Below are 22102 nucleotides of genomic sequence, written 5' to 3'. Positions count from 1 at the left end.
ATTGTAAAATTTACTATGCTGGTAAAGAGCATGGAAAATAAAATTACACGCTTAAAAAGAAACATATACATTTATCTGTGTGTGCGTGTGTGTGTGTGTGTGTGTGTGTGTGTGTGTGTGTGTGTGTGTGTGTGATTTCCTACTACTTACTGGGAAGCAATGTATCGAAGAGTGCATACTGATGGTTAATCCTCACAATAAAATTCTATTTTTTTACAGGATAGTATGGATAGGAAGCATGTTTATATTATTTTTGGGGGGTTTTGCTGTCTCACGAGAAGTAGTCCAACAGCATTATCATAGAACTTGTTCAGTTCAAATAACTCTTTTGAATTTTCCATTTATGTGATAATCTATTATTTTACTATATAGAAGTGCACTACTACTGCTTTTAAGCCACAATTTGTACAAAATAAAAAGATTAGGAATGCAAAAATAAGTAATTAACCTTCCTGTAGTATGTAATATTACATGACAAAAGTAAAGCAGATGCAATTACAACTTTTCTTAAGTTGATTATTCATTGACTATACAAACTATAGAAGCAATTGCTCAGAGTGGATTTCATTTCTCTAAGAAATTGCAAAGGAAACAAAATGGAAGTAAGCAAGTCTACCAGTGCTCTCTGTTTACAGCTGCTGCTTCCCAGTGAACATTTATCTATGCTGCAGTCTGTACAGCAGCAACAAGAAAGAGACACAATTCCCTCTGTCAAAGGAAAGCAAACTTCTTTAAGGTTGAATTTAAGGCAGTAAGCAATTATTAGCTGAACTTGTTTTTACTTAAGCAGAATCGGCCCAGAAGGCATAGTGGTTTATATTTGCATGATGAATAGTGCTGACTAAAGCATATTATGAGAAAAGCAGGTCAGTCCAAATATTCAAACTAAGTCAAAGTAAGTGAAAGTAGAGCAGGATTTGGTATCCTGAATAAAGCATAGTATTGCAATGCCACAGTCTGTCATTTAATTTCTACACACACACACACACACACACACACACACACACACACACACACACACACACACACACACACACACACACACACACACACACACAAACGCATACATGTAAACACAAATGAATAATTAAATAAAACCGAATGTGCTTTTATCAGCTGTGCTGCCTTGTTACAGATTCATTAAATTTACCTTTAGTTTTCATTTAAGCACTTCATACGATGACTTTACAATACAACAAACATGGCCAGTACTTTATTTTAAGTTGGTTAATATTACACCCGGCATGCAGGAAGACAAATGGAAAATGCTAACACAATAACTATCAAAAGAATAGATTATTATATCAACAAAGGAGATATGATGCAGTGCATGAAAATTGTTAGTACACAAAATGTACTTTAATAAGCAACTCTGAATGAACAACAGTGCAAAAACAAATCAGAAAAAAACATGGCAGTGTTCAAAGTCTATCATCTGTCACTGCTTTACAACACACTTCCAGAAATTTACCCATACAGAAGACCCAGAGCTTTCAAAGCAGTAGTGTTGGTTAGGTCCATGTATCTACAGTATCTTAATTGCTAGCTATCTTTTTATCTATGTATCTATGTATCTATCTATCTATCTATCTATCTATCTATCTATCTATCTATCTATCTATCTATCTATCTATCTATCTATCTATCTATCTATCTATCTATCTATCTATCTATCTATCTATCTATCTATCTATGTATCTATCCATCAATCTATTGATCTAAATATCTATCTAATCTGTCTGTCTGCCTGTCTCTATGTATCTATCTTTTTTAGCTATAGATAAAGAGGAAAGAAAAACATGCACACACACACACACACACACACACACACACACATAAGCACACACACACACACACACACACACACACACACACACACACACACACACACACACACACACACACACACGCACACGCACACGCACACGCACACGCACACGCACACACACACAAATTCACACACATATACACAGAGGCATCAGAGGTATTGTCACCTATGTATGTGAACATTTTTGTGGTGTAACATACAACTCTATGGAATGGTATATACCCCTTTATATTGAGATGAGTGAATAGTATGCAGAAACAGGTCATGCAGCATACAGAGTGACTGAACTGTGTTGCTCTATTTCTCATTTTTGCTTGCAGCTCCCTAATTGCGTCTCATTAGTTTCTTAACTCATTGAAGACATCATTATCTAGTTAAATGCTACATCTCTATACGGACATTCTGAGTGAAGTTAAGCCCACACTTTGCTCTTGGTTCATGATTGTACTGCCTGGATTCATTCACCGTTTCAACATGTTACAGCAGTTGCCTTCCATCTTCTGGCGATTCGTCTGCAATACATGCATGCATGTCCATACGTGTGTGTGTCAGGGCGTGTAATGGTGTGCGTTTCTTCCTCCTCATCTAGCACATTCTGCTTTCTAGCAAGCTGAAGCCTCTACTGAGCATTGCATTTTATTGCAGATAAGGAAGTTGGAATGCTAAATGCACTTGCAGAGCTATCTCCTAATTACCCAGGGCTTGAAATATTACTGAAGTACAGGGCACAGGATCTACACTACTAAGCATTGTTTGCTTTCTATTCTGCCATCCACTCTCCCAATCTCCATGGTGCTGATGGAGTACAACAGAAATATACTATTGTGGCTTTTACAAGTTTATGCTATATCTGTAGTCAACTGACATTACTCTCATGTTGCAAGCATCCAGCACAATGGATAGATTGCCATGCTATCTGTCCTGTCTCAGCGCACCTTCCTTTCTTCAATTCTGTGCAATTCCAGTTAAAGCAATGCATTTACAGTAAATGTATAACATATGCAGGCTTATGCAGTGAGTGAAAAACAATTCCTTCAGCAGTATAATACCATAACAAGACAGGACTGAAAAGCTGTACAGCCTAACCTGCTAGCTGGGAGCAAGGCATCTATGACTGATAAGTCAGGGTAAAGAGAAGACAGTGACATCAGAGAAAAAGTAAGGAAATGGATGATATTGAGTAATACCTGATATCAAGACATCCTATAGGATTCTGCCTTTTACTGCAGCAATATTTTGGTGTGCCTAGAAGCCCTTTCTCTTAGAAAACAGTTCCTCTGTATTGGAAGAAAAACACATATACATGAATAAAGTGAGAAGCTTAACCTTTTGTAGGCAAGTATGAGGGACAAGATAAGCAATAATGACAGCAAAGACCCATACTTGGGGATATATTTTAAATATTGGTCCTAGTAACTTAGATACTTATTACAGTAACAGGTTTTGCATTAGTTTGCATTTTTTGAAAAATATGACAGCTAAAACACCAATATCTATGTTCTTGGTGACTGTAATCCTCAACAATTTATCACAAATCAACATTTTAGGAAGAATCAAACCAAAAATAGGAGATAGACTTGGAGACATTCCATAAAATCAAGGGCAGTTGAGAGCTGTGCATGCAAGACAGATTTTAGGTGGATCAACAGTTGGTAGTCAAAAAAAAGGAGACTGAAACAGTCTGCAATTAGGAGAAGAGACACGTGTAGATTTAATTTTAAGTCTTCTGTATACAATATAATTTAACACAGTTTTAGTGTTCATTAAGTATTGCATAGACAATTAAATGAGGAGAAGGCTCTATTGGTTACTGCTACTGGTTATTGCTATTATACAATGACATTATTTAAGAAACAAAATACTTAATTTTCTAAAAAAAATGTCCTTGTATAATGGTGGTGTTTCTGCTTTGTTTACATATCCAAGGGCTTTCATGATGTACTGCGCATGCATATAGGACTTTCATTCCCATGCTTACACATGCATCAGTGCTTTGGAAAGGAAGCAATGGAGAAAGGAGGATCTCCATTGTCTTTAATAAAGGTTGAAATTCAGACACATTAGAGGTACTAGAGAGACAAGATTGAAAAAATACAAGGAAAATCAAGTATGTTTCTTTGGTTTTGAACAGCTTACTTGATTTTCCTAGTATTTTCTTCATACTGTCTCTCTCGTACCTCTAGTCTGTCTGGATTTCAAATGTTATTATTGTTTATTTATTTCTTTTTTTTATGATGAAGAAAACTAATAAAGTTAAGCATATATTAATAAAAGAAAGTCTGAGCAAATGGACTTTTTTCTATTGGTATATGCTCAATTTACAATGGATACAATGGTTGTGCTGGCCAATCAGCGAGCTCGTTTTTGAATGTTAGTGTCCAGTCATTGTATAACATAAACTACATGATGAAAGTGGATCTAAGTTACTTACAATGCACTTAGTAACTAGATAAAGAATGCATATGGTAGTTGCAAAGATTAAGTTTCCTACATTTATAGGTTTGAATACTAAGCGTAAGATTTATTGGCCTTCAACAAGCATCATTGCCTTAACCACATTTATATTTTTTACTTGCCATATACATATCCAAATTATTTCTGAAGCAAGTTAAGGAGATAATAACTGATGTTATTTAAGTGTAAGGGGAAACTTACTCCATAATCTTAGTATTGCATAATGTAGTTGTTATTTTTCCCCGTTGTTGTATTTGTTTTTAATGGTAAGTTCCATTATTTGGTGTTAGGTCCTTGAGCACTGCATTCCACTTGCAGATTTTTCAAAACAGAAACAGGTAAAACATTGCCTTATTTACTACTCAAAGGTCAGCTCTTCAGCAAGAAATCAAATATTAGGATAGTTCATGGAGCTTTCCTGAATAATTCAGGTTTTCTAACTCTATGATTTTGTAGTAAATAATCTTTGTACTTTTTCAAGTTCCTTCAAGTGTCAACTTCAAAGGGTAAAAATAACATTGCATTCAATACTGGATCAGATCACTGAGGTAAACAGTGATAACATGATCTGCTAAGAATGGCTAGAAATGCTCTTTAGAATTAGTTCATCTACAGAATATACATTTCTTAGTCTGACATAGAGATGTTTACCCTTTCCCACTGATCTCTAAATATTAATCATTTGTTTTATGATTTGAGCATCAATTCTGCAACCAAAATTCTTGTAGTTTTTTGGCATGTTTCATGATGCTGAGTTTTTTTTTTTTTTTTTTTTTTTTAGCAGACCATCTTAGAGAACAGAGCTACGTTTTAGCGAGTTTTTTTTCTCTGTAATAATCAGCATATTTGCTTAACACCTATTTTCCAGTCTTATATTTGAAAATAACAATAAAAAAATAGCAGACCTGGAACACAGTCGTGTATGCAACCATGATAACACATGTTGAGGTAAACAAGTAATCCCCCACCCTGTCTTGTGGAATTCTGTTGCTTAAACATTTTTTAAACATAGGATTACATATGGATTGACATTTTCTGCTTTTTATTTGCCAGCCCTTCTATTATCTGGAACATTGTCAAAACAGCACCATGGTCAGATAAAACAAAAGAACAAGGGTTTGAGTAATTAGTTTGGTTTAGTCGATGCAATAACGAATATTGATAAGCTTTTTCAAGTTCCCTTTATGATTTCTAATTTTTGTCCCTGACCAGTGCAGACCTATCAGTCAAACGATATTAATTCAATATGTAAGGTACAATTTGAATTATTGTTCTGACTGCTAAAAAATAAATGGAGACTGTGGACATGGCAAAATTTATCTTTTCAGGTACTCAAGTGAAAAAAAGTTTTTTTCTACACTGTTTCATATGACAGGGTCCAGAGGTTGGCTTATGACAGTAGTGACACAGTTATTTAATTATCTCAGAATGAGCACTGGGCTTGTATGCTCAGAAATTAAATGTGCAAACAAAATAATGGTAGAGATCATCTTCATAACTAAAAATGTAATGTAAAGCTTAATAAGTATTAAATAAAATGTGTAGCATCTTATGTTAGGTCTGTCCTTATACATAGACTGTTTCTAAATGCATCATGCATTGTTTAAAAAGATATGAAAAAAATGTTGGCATTTGATGTAAGTGCTGTAGAATTAAAAATGTTTTTTTAAGGTATCTCAGAAGATAACAGATGAATTTTAATACCATACTGCACCAATATTATGGAGCTTGTGGTACTATTCTGTAAAACATAATTTTATTTCTGTTTTTTTTTAGTGTGCATGTTCTGTGATCATAAAAGAAAATATTTGTTAACTTTTTGCAATTAATTTAGTTTTGTTTTTAATTAATTTAGATGTCCAGAAATTAATGCGATATGATTCATATGATTCACAGTTTCTGCCTGTCAATGAATAATAATAAACTATATATATATATATATATATATATATATATATATATATATATATATATATATATCTTCTGTTTGTCAAAAACACAGTTTGTTGAGAAACAGAAGGATGAACCCACTTAAGTGAAAGTGCACTACATCGGAAGTGCACTTTCGTGGAAGACGATTCACTGAAGCACATTACAGTGAGGATAAAGAAATATATCCTTTTCTCCACTGTAGTGTGATCTCGGAGTTAGTATATTTAAGTAGGGGGTGGGGGTTCAGCGGGGCTTGCCCCCCAGGAAAACAGTGTTTAAAGTATTTTTCTATTTTTTTTCCCAGTTCAGTGAATTGGCTTTCGTGAAAGTGCACTTTCGATGTAGTGTACTTTCGCAGAAGTGGAGTTTTACTCTTCTTTTTCGAGATTGTTGAATTTCAGTAAAGAAAAGTAGACCCATATATATATATATATATATATATATATATATATATATATATATATATACACATACGTATAGATAGATAGATATCAACATAGATATATGTCCCTACAACCGCTCTCTCACACACACACACACACACACACACACACACACACACACACACACACACACACACACACAAGTACGCATGCACATATCTATTCATGTCTTTGGGGAATAATATTTCCAAAGAAAAGTTCAGCATTCCAGATTTCTGTATAAAATAAGATATTTTCAGTTAAATAATTTCAAAACTAAAGCTAACTGACAGATTCAAGTCCTTTAAACAGCTGGTGTTTAAGACTACATCTACTAGTGTCAAATATTCTGCACTACCAGGTATTTCTGGCATGACTTCACTTTGGTTTGCAGGGTTATTATGGCTCTCTTCTGAATTCAAAGTATCTGCATACTCCATCTTCCCTTTATTTATATTATTGGTCTCCCCACAACACATCATGAGCAGAGGGCTGTTCATCATTTACCTGGTCTACCAAACCCAACAAGTATCCATCGTTCTTAATCCATTCTATGTTATGGGATGGACTCACTTTAGGGAAATATCAGAATGCCACTGAAGATGGTTTGTTTGGTATGCATCTTCATTACAAACCTCTATGTACACCTATCTCACCACAAGGAAAGATATGAAATGACCTTTGCTGTCATATTATGCCACCTCTGCTGTGATTCAGCCACAGCTCTGCCCCATACATAACCCCACTTTCTACCAGGAAAAACCTCAAAGCATGCCTGATTTTGTGCCCTCTTCAGCCAGGATAGGCACACCTATCCTTCCATTTGTGCCTTCAAGCTCCTAAGCCATTAATAATGTTTTGATCCCCTAAACCATAATCAGGGCAGTATCTGAAAACTCACTAGTTCATGCTCAAAGCTTATCCCTATTTCTTGCAAAGAAACCATTTATTTTAGCTAGGGGATGACATGACTCTGTTTTCTCTCTTTATTGGAGCTAGCAGAGGAGTCATCAATAAAATTTTAAAATCTAAAAACTTTATTGTAGCATCTTGATAATTAAACTTCTCTTTTCTTGATATACTGGAAAATATTAGGGTTCAACCAAACACCCTAATAATGGGCAATTTCAACTACCCCACTATTAAGTGGGAAAACTACTCATGTACCAACTCCTTCACTCAACGCTTTCTGGAATTCATGAATTCCAATGCCCTGGATCAACTTATGCACACCTCCACCAAGGGCAACAATATCCTAGACCTAGTCATTACCAACATGAGTGACCAGTGTTTCACACCTGAAGTCAACTCCTCATTGGCCAGATCTGACCATAAGCTAATCACCCTAGATATCCATATCCCGCCCCCAACCACCATTAAGGAAACCACGGTAAAAAATTTCTCCAAGGCCAACTTCATGCTTCTTAAGACAGCAGTGGCAAACTTCATCACACCCATGCAGATGGACAATACAGTTACGACTGCTGAATCCTACACAAATGCACTCTATAAGCACTTACACGAGTGTATGGATCGTGCTATCCTAAACAGAACCAAGATGCTATCCTCCAAATAAAGGAAGCCGATCTGATGGTCCCCTGCCATAAACAAACTCTACAACAGAAGGAAGAAACTTTTGCAAAAGAGAGTAAATTCTCATGAGTGGAGGAGCTTTCTGGTCAGCCTCAGTAAGAAGTTGAGATCCCTTATAAGATCCTCCAAAGCTAGCTATGAAAACAAAATCACCACTGATTCTAAGGGCAACCACGAAGCATTCTATAGCTATGGCAAGAATCTTAATGGCAACACCCAGATCTGCTCTGAGTTACAGCACAACGGCATGAAAATTACAGAACCAACTGATATTGCCAACATCCTGGCAGATAGGTTCAGTGCTAACTTTACCCCCCTCTCAGTCCCTAAAGGGCCCATATCTATACAGGAAGAATGCAGAGTCCCTGTAATCACATCTATGCAGGTAAAAGCTGTCTAAAACAAAAAACACAGCATCCATCGGACCGGACAACATCCCAGGATGCGTTTTCCATGAACTTCAGAACGAACTGGCTACCCACCTAAGCACTATGTTCAATCATAGTCTCACATCAGGCTATGTGCCCACTGAATGGCCCACAGCAACAGTTATCCCACTCCACAAATGGGGAGCCACCACTGATCCTGCGAACTATCGCCCCATTAACCTGATTAGCCTGGTCTGCAAGGCCATGGAACAGATCATCATGTAGCTCATAAACAAAGACATTGGTAACATCTAAACTCTGGATCCCACCCAGTTCAGGTTTGTGAAAAGCAGATCATGCCTTCTGAACCTGATCGACTTCTTTGAGGCAGTCACCAAAGCCGTAGATGAGGGTAAGGTGGTTCACACAGCCCATCTTGACCTCGCCAAGGCTTTCAACACCATCCCCCATTCTGGAATTATAGCTAAACTCACAAAAACTAGATATAAATCCCTATGTCACAAGATGGGTTACCAACTGGCTCACTGACAGAACCCACACGGCAAAAGTTGCATACTCCAAATCTGACTTCAAACCAGTGACAAGTGGAGTACCACAGGGTTCAGTCCTGGGAACTCTCCTGTTTGGTAGCTCCATCTCTGAAGTACAGGCTAACACAGAAGGCCTCTGCCTAATGAAGTTAGCAGATGACTGCAAACTAGAAGCCACAGTCGAGTCCCCAAATGATGTGGACATCATACAGAAGTGTCTCACTGAGACAGATGCCTGATGTCAGAGGCATGGCCTCAAGCTCAATGCCAAGAAGTTCATTGTCATCCCCTTTGGTAAAAGCTCTGTACCCATGAACTACCACATAAACAGCAGTCTACTTAATGCCAAATGTGTGATAAGATACCTTGGGACCCAGGTGGACAGTAGTTTCGCCTTTGATAATCACATCACCACAGTAGTCAGGAAATCCTTCTATGTCGCACATCTCATCACAAAAGGGTTCTCATCCAGTAAAAAAAGAGGTCATTGTTCCCCTTTCATTAGACCCATTATAAAGTACAATGCCCCTTTTGGAATGTACCTCACAAGACATCTGTAGCAGCTGGAAAGGCCACAGAAGTACCTCACAAAGAGGATTACTGGCCTCAAACAGATGCCCTACACTGACCATCTCAAACAACTCCAGCTTTACTCTGTAGGATATCGCCTACTCTAAGGAGATCTCTGCCTAACATATAAAGCTATGTTAAACCCAGAGCTGTTGGACATGCTACACCTAAAGAAATCCTAATCCCTCCGAGCTGCACGCTCTTGGGACCTAAACCTTGTCACCACAATAAACAGGATATGCTGGAGGGATAGATTCCTGTCCCAGAGACTTCCTATACTCTGGAACAGGCTACCCATCTATGTCAAGCAAAGTTCCTCATTAGCACTCTTCAAGAAAAATCTTGATGAGTGGATGGGAAATAGGAAATACACCCCGGGGATCACTTCTGTGGCTTTGCTCGACATGGACACAGGAAATTAACTTTCTTGGGTGGCGTAAGACAGGGAACCTTGTTGGCTAGGCTTAATTAGGCCCTTGGACCGATAGCCTAGTACCTACCTATGAACCTATGAACTGTTATTCTAGATGACACACACACTGTTAAGCATAAACATTCTGCTATAAAAGTACACTTCATTAGTTTTGTGTCCATATTGCCTCTTGGCTCTTTCATATCAGCTAGCTATATTGCCTCTGCAAAGCTGCACCTAGAAGTTTCTCTGAAACGAATGTGCTATTATTTGAATTCTGTGTTTCTTAATAAAATTGTTAAATCATTTAATATTTTTGAATGTTCAATATATAACACAATTAAATATAATTATGACAAGTTCCACAAGTTTAAGGACTCTAGTACTTTCACTGACCTGAGGAGGTGGCTATTAAAGATGGAAATTAAAGCTCTAGTGATTTTTTTGTCTATTGCAAATTATATTATAAATAGATAGAAAAATCTTGCACTTTATGCCTTGTAAAAGTGAAACCTATACTTATGTGACGAGCCTCCCAATAACTAGCAAACCTAATGAAAAAATCAGCATGCAGTTCTCAGGATTATTATAGCTGTATACCAGCTGAAGAATTAGACAGATATCTCTCTTTCTTTCTATGCATTTGCTTACCAGGATAGTCCAGCTGGGCCAGAAGTGCTCATTTTCAGTGGAGTCCCGGGGAGAAAATCTCCACATATAAGACATTTCACACAAAATACAGAATTTACATTAATAAAGACATTTAGTACATATTATTGGAAGATTATACAATTGGTGAAAAAAGTAGTACATAAGTAATCATTCTCAAATCAAAGATATTATACAAGCAATACAGAGTATATACATGAGGACATTCCATATGAGTAGTTTTCAGCTAGCAAAATTTATATAGGACACTTCATGCAGTGGGTGCAAAACAGATATAGGAATTAAACTTTTCACATGTTTAGGAAGTGTAATAGTTGAGTGACAGACTATATGAGTCCTGTTGCAGGAATCAGCAAAGTTGGTGGATATTGTTGCAGATATAAGTGGTGGCATGATATTAAGGTATACTGTGAGAGTACCTGAGTGTCTTGCCTGGTTTAATGGTAGATCTATAAGGGTTAAGAAGAGAAGGAAGTAGTTAGGAGGGATCTATGGTAGGAAAATGAGGGTTAGTAAAAGAGGGAAGTGGACAGGATGGAGAGGTGGAGTAAGTAAAAAGACAGATGATGTGAAGGTAGGATGCCAGAGTAGTAGAGTGGGGGTGAGAATAGTTGTGATGGTTGAAGTTAGGTTATATTAAATGTGGTGTTAGCACATGTGCACAGCCAAGATGAAGTGAGGTGTTGTTTCAGAGATGTCTTAAAGAGGGTTACTGAGCAAGTGGATCTAAGTGTTGGGGGGGAGAGAGTTCCAAAGTTTTACGATTGTAAAGGAGTAAAGCATCTGGCCAGCTGAAAGTTTGGGTTTTTCTACGTTTAGGAGCAGTTGGTTGTTGGATGGGAGTGGTCTGTTAGGATGGTATAAAGTAAGTATAGAAGATAGAGCAGGGCACATGGATGGATTATGAATGAGTTTGTGATAAAGGTGAGATAGCTGGGGAGTTCAAACCATTTTAGGTTGTGTAATGATAAGCAGTGGTGGGATGAGTAGGAGGCGTTAATTACAAACATTAGCAATTTTGTTGTAGCATGAGTTTAGTTTGGACTATAGAGAGGATTGAATGTTGATGAGGAGGGGGGCACCGTATAAAAGAGAGGGTAACAGAAAAGAAGAGGCAAAGGAAAGTTGGGCTGATGTGTTGAGTAGCTAGTTCTGTTAGTAGAAAGTGCCAAGCTTTTGATTTGTCTTTTTGACACTGGACTGGATGTACAGGTCAAATGTGAGGTTTTCGTCTATGATGACATCTAGGAATTTTATGTTAGGTACCATATCAATGGTGGTACCATTTAGGGATTGAATGGTGAAGTTATCTTTTTGTAGGGGTGTGGACTTTTTTGGGGGAAAGATTACTAGTTTGGTTTTGTTGGGGTTAAGGGCAAGATGATCATTAGACATCCAAATTTTGGTGGAAGTGATTGTGTTTTGGGTGACTTTGTGTAGTTCTGAGAAGTTGTTTGCAGTGCAGATGATAGTGGAGTCATCTGCGTACTGGATGACTAAGCCTTGAGAAAGTGCAGTGTGGAAGTTATTGATAAATATGCTAAACAGAAATGGGCCTAATATGGAGCCTTGAGGAACACCAGTGATGGTGCTTAGTAAAGAGGAGTAATAGCTCTGCTATTTAGTTGATTGTTGTCTGTTAGTGAGGTAATTAGTGAACCAGTTTAGAGTATGAGGTGAGGTACCTATGTTAGAGAGTTTTGTTAGAAGGAGAGAGTAGGATATAGTATCAAAAGCTTTAGAAAGATCAAGAAATAGTGAAGATACTATTTTACCAGCATCACATGCTTGGTTGACAGTGTCCATGAAGAATATGAGAGCAGTGGTGGTACTATGTCCTGGCATAAATCCGTGTTGGGTGGGGGAGAGGATGTGGTTATGAGTCAAATGGTGAAAAAGTTGATAATGAATATATTTGTTCCAGAATCTTAGAGATGCGTGATAGTATAGCAATTGGGCAGAAGTCGGTGGTGTCTATGCTAGGGCCTCCCTTATGTAGAGGGAGGATATAAGCTTTTTTTTCCAGATGATGGACATATAGGACTCTTGGATAGATTAGTTGAGAAGTATGCTGATAGGGTAAACGACTGAGGTGGCTGAGATTTGCAGGTATTTGCAGGTATATTGTCAGGGGCATTTGTGCATGGTTTGAGTTTTAGAAGCAATTATTTTATAGTCTATGTGGATAGAGGTGACAGAGTAAAGTTGGGAATAGGGTGTGTACTGGTGTTAGCTGTGGAAAAGTCTGTGGTGGACAAGTTGGTCTTGGGAAAGTTAGCAGTTAGATTGGCTATAGTATCTATGATATAGGAGCTGAAGTTTGAAGCAATTGCAATGAGTGTTTTATTTGGGTCTGGGCAAGGATTTTTACTGGAGCCTGGATTTAATAAAGAGTTGAGAAAGCTCTAGAATTTCTTTGGGTTTTGCATATTTCTGTGCTGATTTTCTAATGTAAGGTAGTGTTCTTTTTTGTTTTGTAGGATTAGCCACTTAACCTGGTATTGGAGCTGTTTATATAGGGCGAGGTCAGATGAGGTTTTGTTTTTTTGCCAGATTTTCCATGATTTTGTCCCTGCATTTCATGAGATCCTTAATGGATCCATTTCATGAGATCCTTAATGGATCTTGTTAGCCAACTGGCATGGTCGGTCTTTACTCTCTTTTGTCTAAGGGGAGCCAGATTGTTTAGTATGATGAGGAAGGCTGAGTTGAAGAACTCAACTGCCTCATCAAGGGGAAGTGATTTTTGTGCATCTCAGTTGATGATAAGCAACCTTTGGTTAAAGCTAGATGGACAGAACTGGGATTCATCTCTGTTAACCCTATGTACTCATGTTTATTAATTGTCGTTGTTATATAAATAACTATTCCATACAGGAATAATTACACAAACAAGGTCCGAGTATGCAGTTGAGCTGATAAGATTAGACCACGGTTGTAATTATGGAGAAAAGTTCCAGAAGACTCTCAGATATTGAGGTATATGTGAAATAAATGAGTACATACAAAACTGATATTAGAAGAAGTAAAAAAACATTTAAGAATGCCATATGCTTTGCTTTGCTAGTGGAAGCAATAAATAAAAATGTAGAAGAATTGCAAATTAAACAGCTGGCAGGAGCATGAATTCAAGTATATAAACAGCACAAGACAGAGTGTGGACCCAATAATGAGTACTGTAGCAAAGCTAAACCCTGTAACAGGTTCAGGGATAAGTGGCTTCCAGCTTCAACAATATATAAACTTTAGCCAGAAATACCGAATACTTATGTTGAATTTGGAGCTTAACAACCACTTCTATCTTTACATATATCTATTTTTATATATATATATATATATATATATATATATATATATATATATATATATATATATATATATATATATATATATATATATATATATATATATATATATATAAAATGGGTTTACTTCTCTTTTTCGAAATTGCACTTGTTCGAACAAGAAAAGATCGAGACCCACTTTAGTGAAAGTGCACTTAACCGAAAGTACACTGTCGCTAAACTCACTTTACCAATCTCAGACTGCATTCTCACACTTAGTATAAAGTATCAAAGGTCCTGTCCAGCAAACAAAAATACATTTTAGCAGGGGGGTAAGCTCTCTTCACCACGCACATACCCACTACTTATATATACTAACTCCGAGATTGCACTACAGGGGGTAAAAGTATATTTCCTTGTCCAAACTGTACTGTAGCTCAGTAAAGTGAGTTTTGCTAAAGTGCACTTTTTTTCCCTAAAGTGGGTCTCAATCTTCCTGTTTCAAACAAGTGTAATTTCAAACAAGAGTAGACCCATATATATATATATATATATATATATATATATATATATATATATATATATATATATATATATATATATATATATATATATATATATATATATATATATATATATATATATATATATATATATATATATCTGTATCTATATCATCTCTCTCTCTCTTTCTCTGTCTCTGTCTCTGTCTCTCTCTCTCTCTCTCTCTCTATATATATATATAGATAGAGAGATACATAGATAGATATATAGATAGATAGATATAGATATAACAAAGAAATGTTTAGCAATTACTGTTCGCATACATCCTTTCTGTAAGAAAGTACAGTGTAGTCAGGTAAAATATGTCCTTTGCACAGTCTGCACAACTTGAAACAGCACAAAATTAACACATTTATAGTACAAATTTAATTAAGAAGCAAGACAATAAATTTTGTATCAGACATTGAGATTACACAATCTTCATGCATGAACTGAACGTTAATAAAATAACACAGTTTTGCAAAATAATGATGACCATCATCATCATCATTATGAATCCCTTTTTTCTCATTTTCTACATTGGGTCAGAGTGTCTTGTCAACTGGGGTCTATATTATATTCTCGAAAGCCGTCAATATCGAAGCTGATATTGTCAACACGAGAATAGTGAAAGCAGAGATCATCGAACGTGTAAATGGGAATCTCCATAAGGGAAGATTTCCGTTCACTGCAATGTAGTCCGGTCTCGGAGTTGGTATATTTAAGTAGTGGGGGGGTATGAGGGTGCAGCCCCCCATGTGGGGGATGCAGAGGGACTTGCCCACCTGCTTAAACCCATTAGGGTACTTTTTTCTTTTTCCTTTTTGTTGTTTTTAAAAGTTTGTTATTTGAAGACATCGACCATATGGTGTTCTATATTTTCAACCGTCGATCTTCTAATATAGACCCTATCAACTGTCAGCAATTCTTAATTCAGTGGCAATCTGCTACCTTCCTCAATGGTCCTGCCTGATTGTCACAGTTCTTTTTTCACACAATCCAACCGTCTCTTCTCTAAATGCTTCTGTTTACTTATGCCTTCTTCCTGTCTGTCTCAAATCTTCTTAGCCAGAGTCTCTTCTGCTTTCCTGCAAATGTGCCCATACCACTATCATCTGTTCTGCTTGACTTTCACTGCAATTGGAGTTCTTGCTCTTCTACTAGATGTCCTCATTTCTTTACCTTTCCATCAGCATGCACACTACCACCTGTCTCAGGCACTTCATCGTTATCACCTCTAGCTTCTTCAGCTGTTCTGCCTTCATTGCCCAGGTTTTTGTATCATACAGTAGTACTGTTGTATCAAACAGTAGCACTGTTGTATCATACAGCAGTACTAGTTGCACCACTGTTTTGTACACCTTACTTTTCAGCTTCTTTGGCATCCTTTCATCATACACTTTCTGTTGCACTCTGTGCCAGTTGACTGCAGGACCTCTAATTCTATCTTTGACCTCCTTATTCAGACTTCTCTTCTTCTCAACCACACCTTCCAGGTACTTGAAGCTGTTAACGTCTTCCATTGTTTTCCCTTCTAAATCAGTTCATAGCTTCTTCTGATTTCCTGCTCTCGCTACCATTACACCTGTCTTACTTGTGTTAGTTTCATCCCATGTGACTTCTGCTTTGCATTTCATTCAATTCCCTATCCTTTGCTGAAATTCTTGTTCAGAGTCTGCCTGTAATGCCACATCATCTTCATACAGCATCTTTGCTGATCTGTCCACTCTGACCTGTTTGTAGTCCATCACCAGTATGAACAGCCATGGCTCAGAGCTACACCCTGATGCACACCTGTTCCCACTGGGAACCCTTCTGTGAGTCTGAACACTGTACTTGTGCCACTGGGTCCTTGTGCATATCCTGCCTTAATTATACCAATGCCTGGACTTTGATTCATCTCAGGACAGCCCAAATCAGTTTTCTAGAGACCTTTTCATATGTTTTTGGCAGTTCTAGGAATGCCCAGTTAGACTCCTTCCTCATCACTTGTTTCTTGTGACGTATCTGTCATACTCCAAACATTGCCTCATTTCTGCTGCATCTTAATCTGAATTTGAAATGCTCATCTACCATCTTACTTTCTTCCACTCTGAGCTTGCATTTATCAATCAACCTCTCCAGAACTTTCATGCAGTGAGACAGGAGTTTGTTACTTCTGTAGTACCCACAGATGGGAATGCCCCCTTTGTTCTTGTATATTGGCCCTAGATTATTCTCCAGTCATCTGGAATATGCATTTCCCTCCATACTTCTGTGAGTATCCTCTTGATCCATTTCTTCCATTTCTCAGCCAGCATCTTGATCATTATCTGCCTCATCCTCATCTGAGCCTGCTGCTTTTCTTGACTTCATTTTCCTTAGTGCTGTTCTGACTTCTTCTAGGGTTGGGGTGTTTTCTTCTTCTTTCACCATTGGCTAATGCTAGTGCAGTATATCTTCTGGGGGGTTTCATTCAGAAACTGCTGGAAGCACTCCTTCCATCTTTCTTTGATGTTATGTGGGCTGGTCAGCAGATTGTTGATGGCATTTGGACATCTGGAGTTACTGTTTAATCATTGCCTCCAGACAGGTTTTGTGCCTCATGAATGGAAAACTTCAATGGTCATCCTTGTGCATAAGGACAGTCCTTTATTGGACTGGGAACTACAGACTCATAAGATGAACTAGTTTGATATGCAAAGTCATGGAAAGAATTATCATGTAATTGATTAATAATGACAAAGGAAACCTTCAGACAAAGGATCCAACACAGTTTGTCTTTGTCTAAAGCAGATCAAGCTGACTCTACCTGGTGGACTTCTTTGAAAAAGTCTCTAAGGGAATGGATGAAGGCAAAACAATGCATATTGTTTACCTTAACAAGGCTAAGTCATTTCAGACAGTACTCCACTCAAGCATCATAAACAAACTTATGCAATTAGGCAGTGACCTCTGTGTTAGGAATGGGATAACCATCTGGGTCTCAGATAAGACCCAGGAAGTTAGGGTAGGGGAGACCACCTCAAAAAAAAGGTTAGTCACTAGCAGAGTCCCATTGGGCTCTTTGCTGCACCCACTCCCTTTGGGAACTTACTTCTCTGAAGTCAAAGCCAATGTCAAAGGCCTCTGGCTAATCAGGTTTACAGATGACTGCAAACTAGGAGTAGTAAGAGAATGCCTCCAAGACAGTAACATTCTACAGGAAGTAATAACAAAGACAAATGACTAATGCCAAAGATACAGCTTATAACTCGTTGCCAAGAAATGCAAAATAGTACCCTTTGGAAAGCAGGACACCTTTAGAAACTTCATCATTGAAAAAACACCACTAAAAGTGGACCCAGTAGTAAGAGAATTGGTAACATGTGTGTATAGTAACCTGGCTTATGAACAATATGTGTTAAAGCTAGTAAGGAAATCATTCTATGTTGCTCAAATTATAAACAAGGCCATGGCATCCATGTCCAAGGATGTCACTGTTAATCTGTATTTGATCCTCATCAGACCAATCATTGGGTAAAAAACCCTCTTTGGTATGTACCTGACCAGGCACATGCAGCAAATGGAATGTCACAGAGGTTCCTCACAAAGGAACACAAGGTGTAAACAACAACATGTCCTATGCAGATCACCTCAAATCCCTGTCTCTTTATTCAGTTCTGTTCATACTGTTGAGAAGTGATCTGTGTCTGGCATACAAGGCATCCTTGAATTCTTCTCTGATGGACATTTTGCACATCCCCAAACCACTAGAGTACAAGTTGGCATAATGATTAAGGACTTTTCTTCCAATGCACAAGGTGCAAAGTTTGATCCTGACCTCAAACCAATTGCCTGTATGGAATTTGCATTTTATTCCTGTGTCTCTGTGGGGGCCTCCCACTTCCCCAAAATATGTCTAGTGTTTCCACCACAAAACTTACTCAATAATGGAGTTGTGGGCAGCAGAACATACTCTGGACTGTGCCTATAAGGGAGAAAAGTTGTTTATACCAACAGCTTTGGGCATTAACTGTATTGTGCGGTATCCTCAAGATAGGAGAACATTGGTCAGAGACTAAGCTCTGAGTCAGGGGTAGCCACTCAGTGTGTAAAAACTGTCTCTAGGTGATTCAGTTTTGTTGAATAATGTAGCCAAAATAGGCATGGGTAGATGTCCTTACATTCACTGCTGCAGTATTGTTAACATTTGAAATTCTCTGCCATGGAAGCCCATCATCCAGCCAGTATACCATAGACTTCCTGCTGCATTTAAAGGTATGCCTGGACATCACTCAAATGGTCCACGTGTACAGCAGGACATAAAGGTGATGTTCAGGCTTACCATAAACAGAACTTCTTTGCCACCAGTCTGAATGTATCTTTTCACTGTCAATCTGTTTTCCTGCATCTGTTTTACCTGTTGAACACATTTTCATTTCCCAGTGTTTACCTATGCCTATTTGCAAGTGCAGATAAGTGCCCTTTTGTTTTTTTTTCCCTCTTACTTTTTTTGTTCCTTGGGGTTAATGTCATCCAGGAAGGGTAAATGCCAGTGAGGGAGACAGATTCCCCATAAAGATAGCCATGATAAGTGCCTTTTTTGTCTAGAAGCATCTCATGATCATATGTCTTGTTCTATTTGGCAGGTGTTCATTCCAAAAACTCTTCGCAATAGACTTTCTTCCCTTTCCTTGTATCTTGAGAACCAGCATCTTAAGCTTCTTTCTAAAGATACAATGAAAGGAATCTCCCACCCCGAGGGTCAGCCATTAGGAAAGAAGAAGGTGAAAAAGGTATGACTATAATCTTCTGATGTCCAGCCTCTGCCAGTTGTTTCTCCCAAGGTTATTACAAACCTGGAGGCTTGCCCAGCTGTGTTGTTGGATTTTGACTGGCAGCATGTCTGATGAGGCTCTGCAGGCATCCATCTCAGATGTTCAGGGGGAACCACAGCTGATCTTTTCTAAAGGACTTGGGGGAGTTCTTAATATATTACTTGAGGAACGAGTTCCTAATACTGTTCTTGACTACCATCCTGGGTCTGAGTCTTCTCAGTTTTTTGGAGGGAACTTTCCTTTAAAAAAAGAAACAAACATTAAACATGTTCTTTCTGCTCCTAGGGATCCTCAAAGTGAATGGTAGGCTTTCACATGAGGCTATTTTTGCTTTAATGTATTTCAAGCCTCCTCAAGGGGTTTCCGTTCCTGCTTGTATTTGGTCCTCTGCTCCCCTTAAATAGCCAAGAGAGCAGGATCCTTCTGAGACTGAGCCAGATTCTAATGATGAATCCCTGACTTATTCTACTCAAATTCCTTCTCCCCTGGACTATGGGTCAGAGGAGAAGGGTTCTGTTTGTCCAGATGAATCTTTTCAGGAAACTTCCTTTGGGGAGCCACTCTCTGGGATAATGTGTTTTTTTTTTTTTTTTTAAGTGGGATTGTGCTTAGGTCCCTGATATCCATAGGAGGTACTATGAGTTGCTGAAGCTGGAATTTCCTAAACCTGCAACTATTGCTCCTGTTTTGGTTGCTTTGCTGGATGTTTTTTCCAATACCTCTTATACTCCTGATTCTTTACTCCCTGATCCTAAGAAGCCTGCTAGGTTTTATAGGGTGCCTGAGGATTGTTTCTTTTTGCATAAATGTCTTGCTGCTGACCCTTCTGCGGTCTCTCTAACATTTGATAAGCCATCTCAGTTGCTTCATTTGCCCAAGTTATTGCCTTCTCACAAAGATAGCAGAACTATGGAATGGCTGGTTAAGAAAGTTTACACTTCTGCTATCCTAGGTTTTAGGGCTATTAATTATCACACCCATATGTCTAGGTATGTGTTGGTTCTTCTTTCTCAGGCCTGTCAACTTATTTCTGATTTTCCTGACAGTCAGCTTGTTACATGAGTTTTATTGCTTAATTGATTTGATGACATGTGACTGTTTTAAGCTATTATGATTGGCTGTCTTACTTTATAAAATCTTGGTTTATTAGTTGTCAGTTAATGTTCTGAAAGAGTGTGAATCATTTGTAGAGCCGTGTTTGGAAGGGGGTCTTTTATTCTTTTGAATTTTATTTCCTTTTGTTACACCTTTCATGGAAAGCGCCTTCCTTTTACTCTCAAGCCTCATTTTGCTAGAGGGGTGACTTCTTCTGGTGCTTTTTTGCAAGGGCTTAGATACTAATTCTATTCTTGAAGCAGGTACCTGGTCTTCTGTGCATACCTTTACTAAGCACTACAAGTTGGATTGTATCGCGAGAGCTAGGGCTAGTTTTGCTAGTGCCATTCTCCATGGCATCTTTAGGGAACTCTTCTTCTTCTCCTTCCCCCTCCCAAGCTTTGTCTTGAGCTTTGCCACGTCCCTGAATGTTAAGAATACTGCAGCAGTGAATGTAAGTACACAGTGCAGTTTTGTAAAGTCTTACCATAATGGTAGATGTCCTTGCCTTCATTGCTGCAGTATTCCCTCCCTCCCTCCCTCCCTTCATCCCCTAGTCCTTTCCTTCCTGGATATACAGGTAACCTTCTTAGATTCCTTGGACTGTTGTTCCTACTGGGGCAATTAGTTCTGGTTATGGTAATCCAGAACGTCACCTTTATGCCTTATAGTATGCAAGGAGCATTTGAGTGATGTTCAGGTGCACCTTTAAATGCAACAGGAAGTCTTTGGAATACTGGCCAGGTGATGGGTTTCAATGGCAAGGGATCCCAAATATTAAAAATACTGCAGCAGTCAAGCCAAGCACATCTACTATTATGGTAAGATTTTACACAACTGTACTTTACCTGTGATAAGTAGTTTGAGAACCTGGACTACTCTGGCCCATGCTAGGATGTGTGCACGTATCCCTATTAGCCAGTGTGTGTCCACCATAAAGCCCAGCAACCCTGAGTCAATAAGCACCTGGCTAGCCATTTGCCAGTTGCTCAGCTTGAGGTACCAGTGATAGCTCTGTTGAGTACAAGTTAGACATAAAACCAATCAACCTGCCAAACATGCACTCAGGACACAGCTTGGAAGTAAATGACAAAATGGTATGAAGGAGGCTGGACATCAGCAAAGTTATTTGGCTTGGGATCCTGTCTACTATGCAGGAGGAGGACAGCATAGACATTAGGTGGGAATTGGGATGAGTTACAGGCTTCAGAAGACAGTGAGTGATGTCATCAGAATTAGTAACAGACTCATTGCAATCAGATTATAATGTAAAGACGGAGTATTATTCATGATCTCAGCATATGCCTCACAGCAGAGTTGTGATAGTAAGCAATAGAGTGCACTCAGACAGCAGTTGCAGGAACTACTAGATAAAACAGGAATACATGAATTGTTGTTGATAATGGGTGACCTGAATGCACATGTTCAACCAGACAGAACAACATATGAGGACTGCCTAAGTCCAGATGGATGGGGCAACAGAAATAAAGAGTGACAGGCCATTCTAGACTTCTGTATGGCAAACGGCTTGATGGTGGCCAATCCATGATTCAGCAAAAAAGACAGTCCCAAGTTCACATAA

The sequence above is a fragment of the Protopterus annectens genome, chromosome 5.part0, assembly GCF_019279795.1.
Source record: "Protopterus annectens isolate FY-2018-M chromosome 5.part0, PAN1.0, whole genome shotgun sequence".
Classification (NCBI taxonomy): Eukaryota; Metazoa; Chordata; order Ceratodontiformes; family Protopteridae; genus Protopterus; species Protopterus annectens.
Note: the sequence above shows the minus strand (reverse complement) of the source record.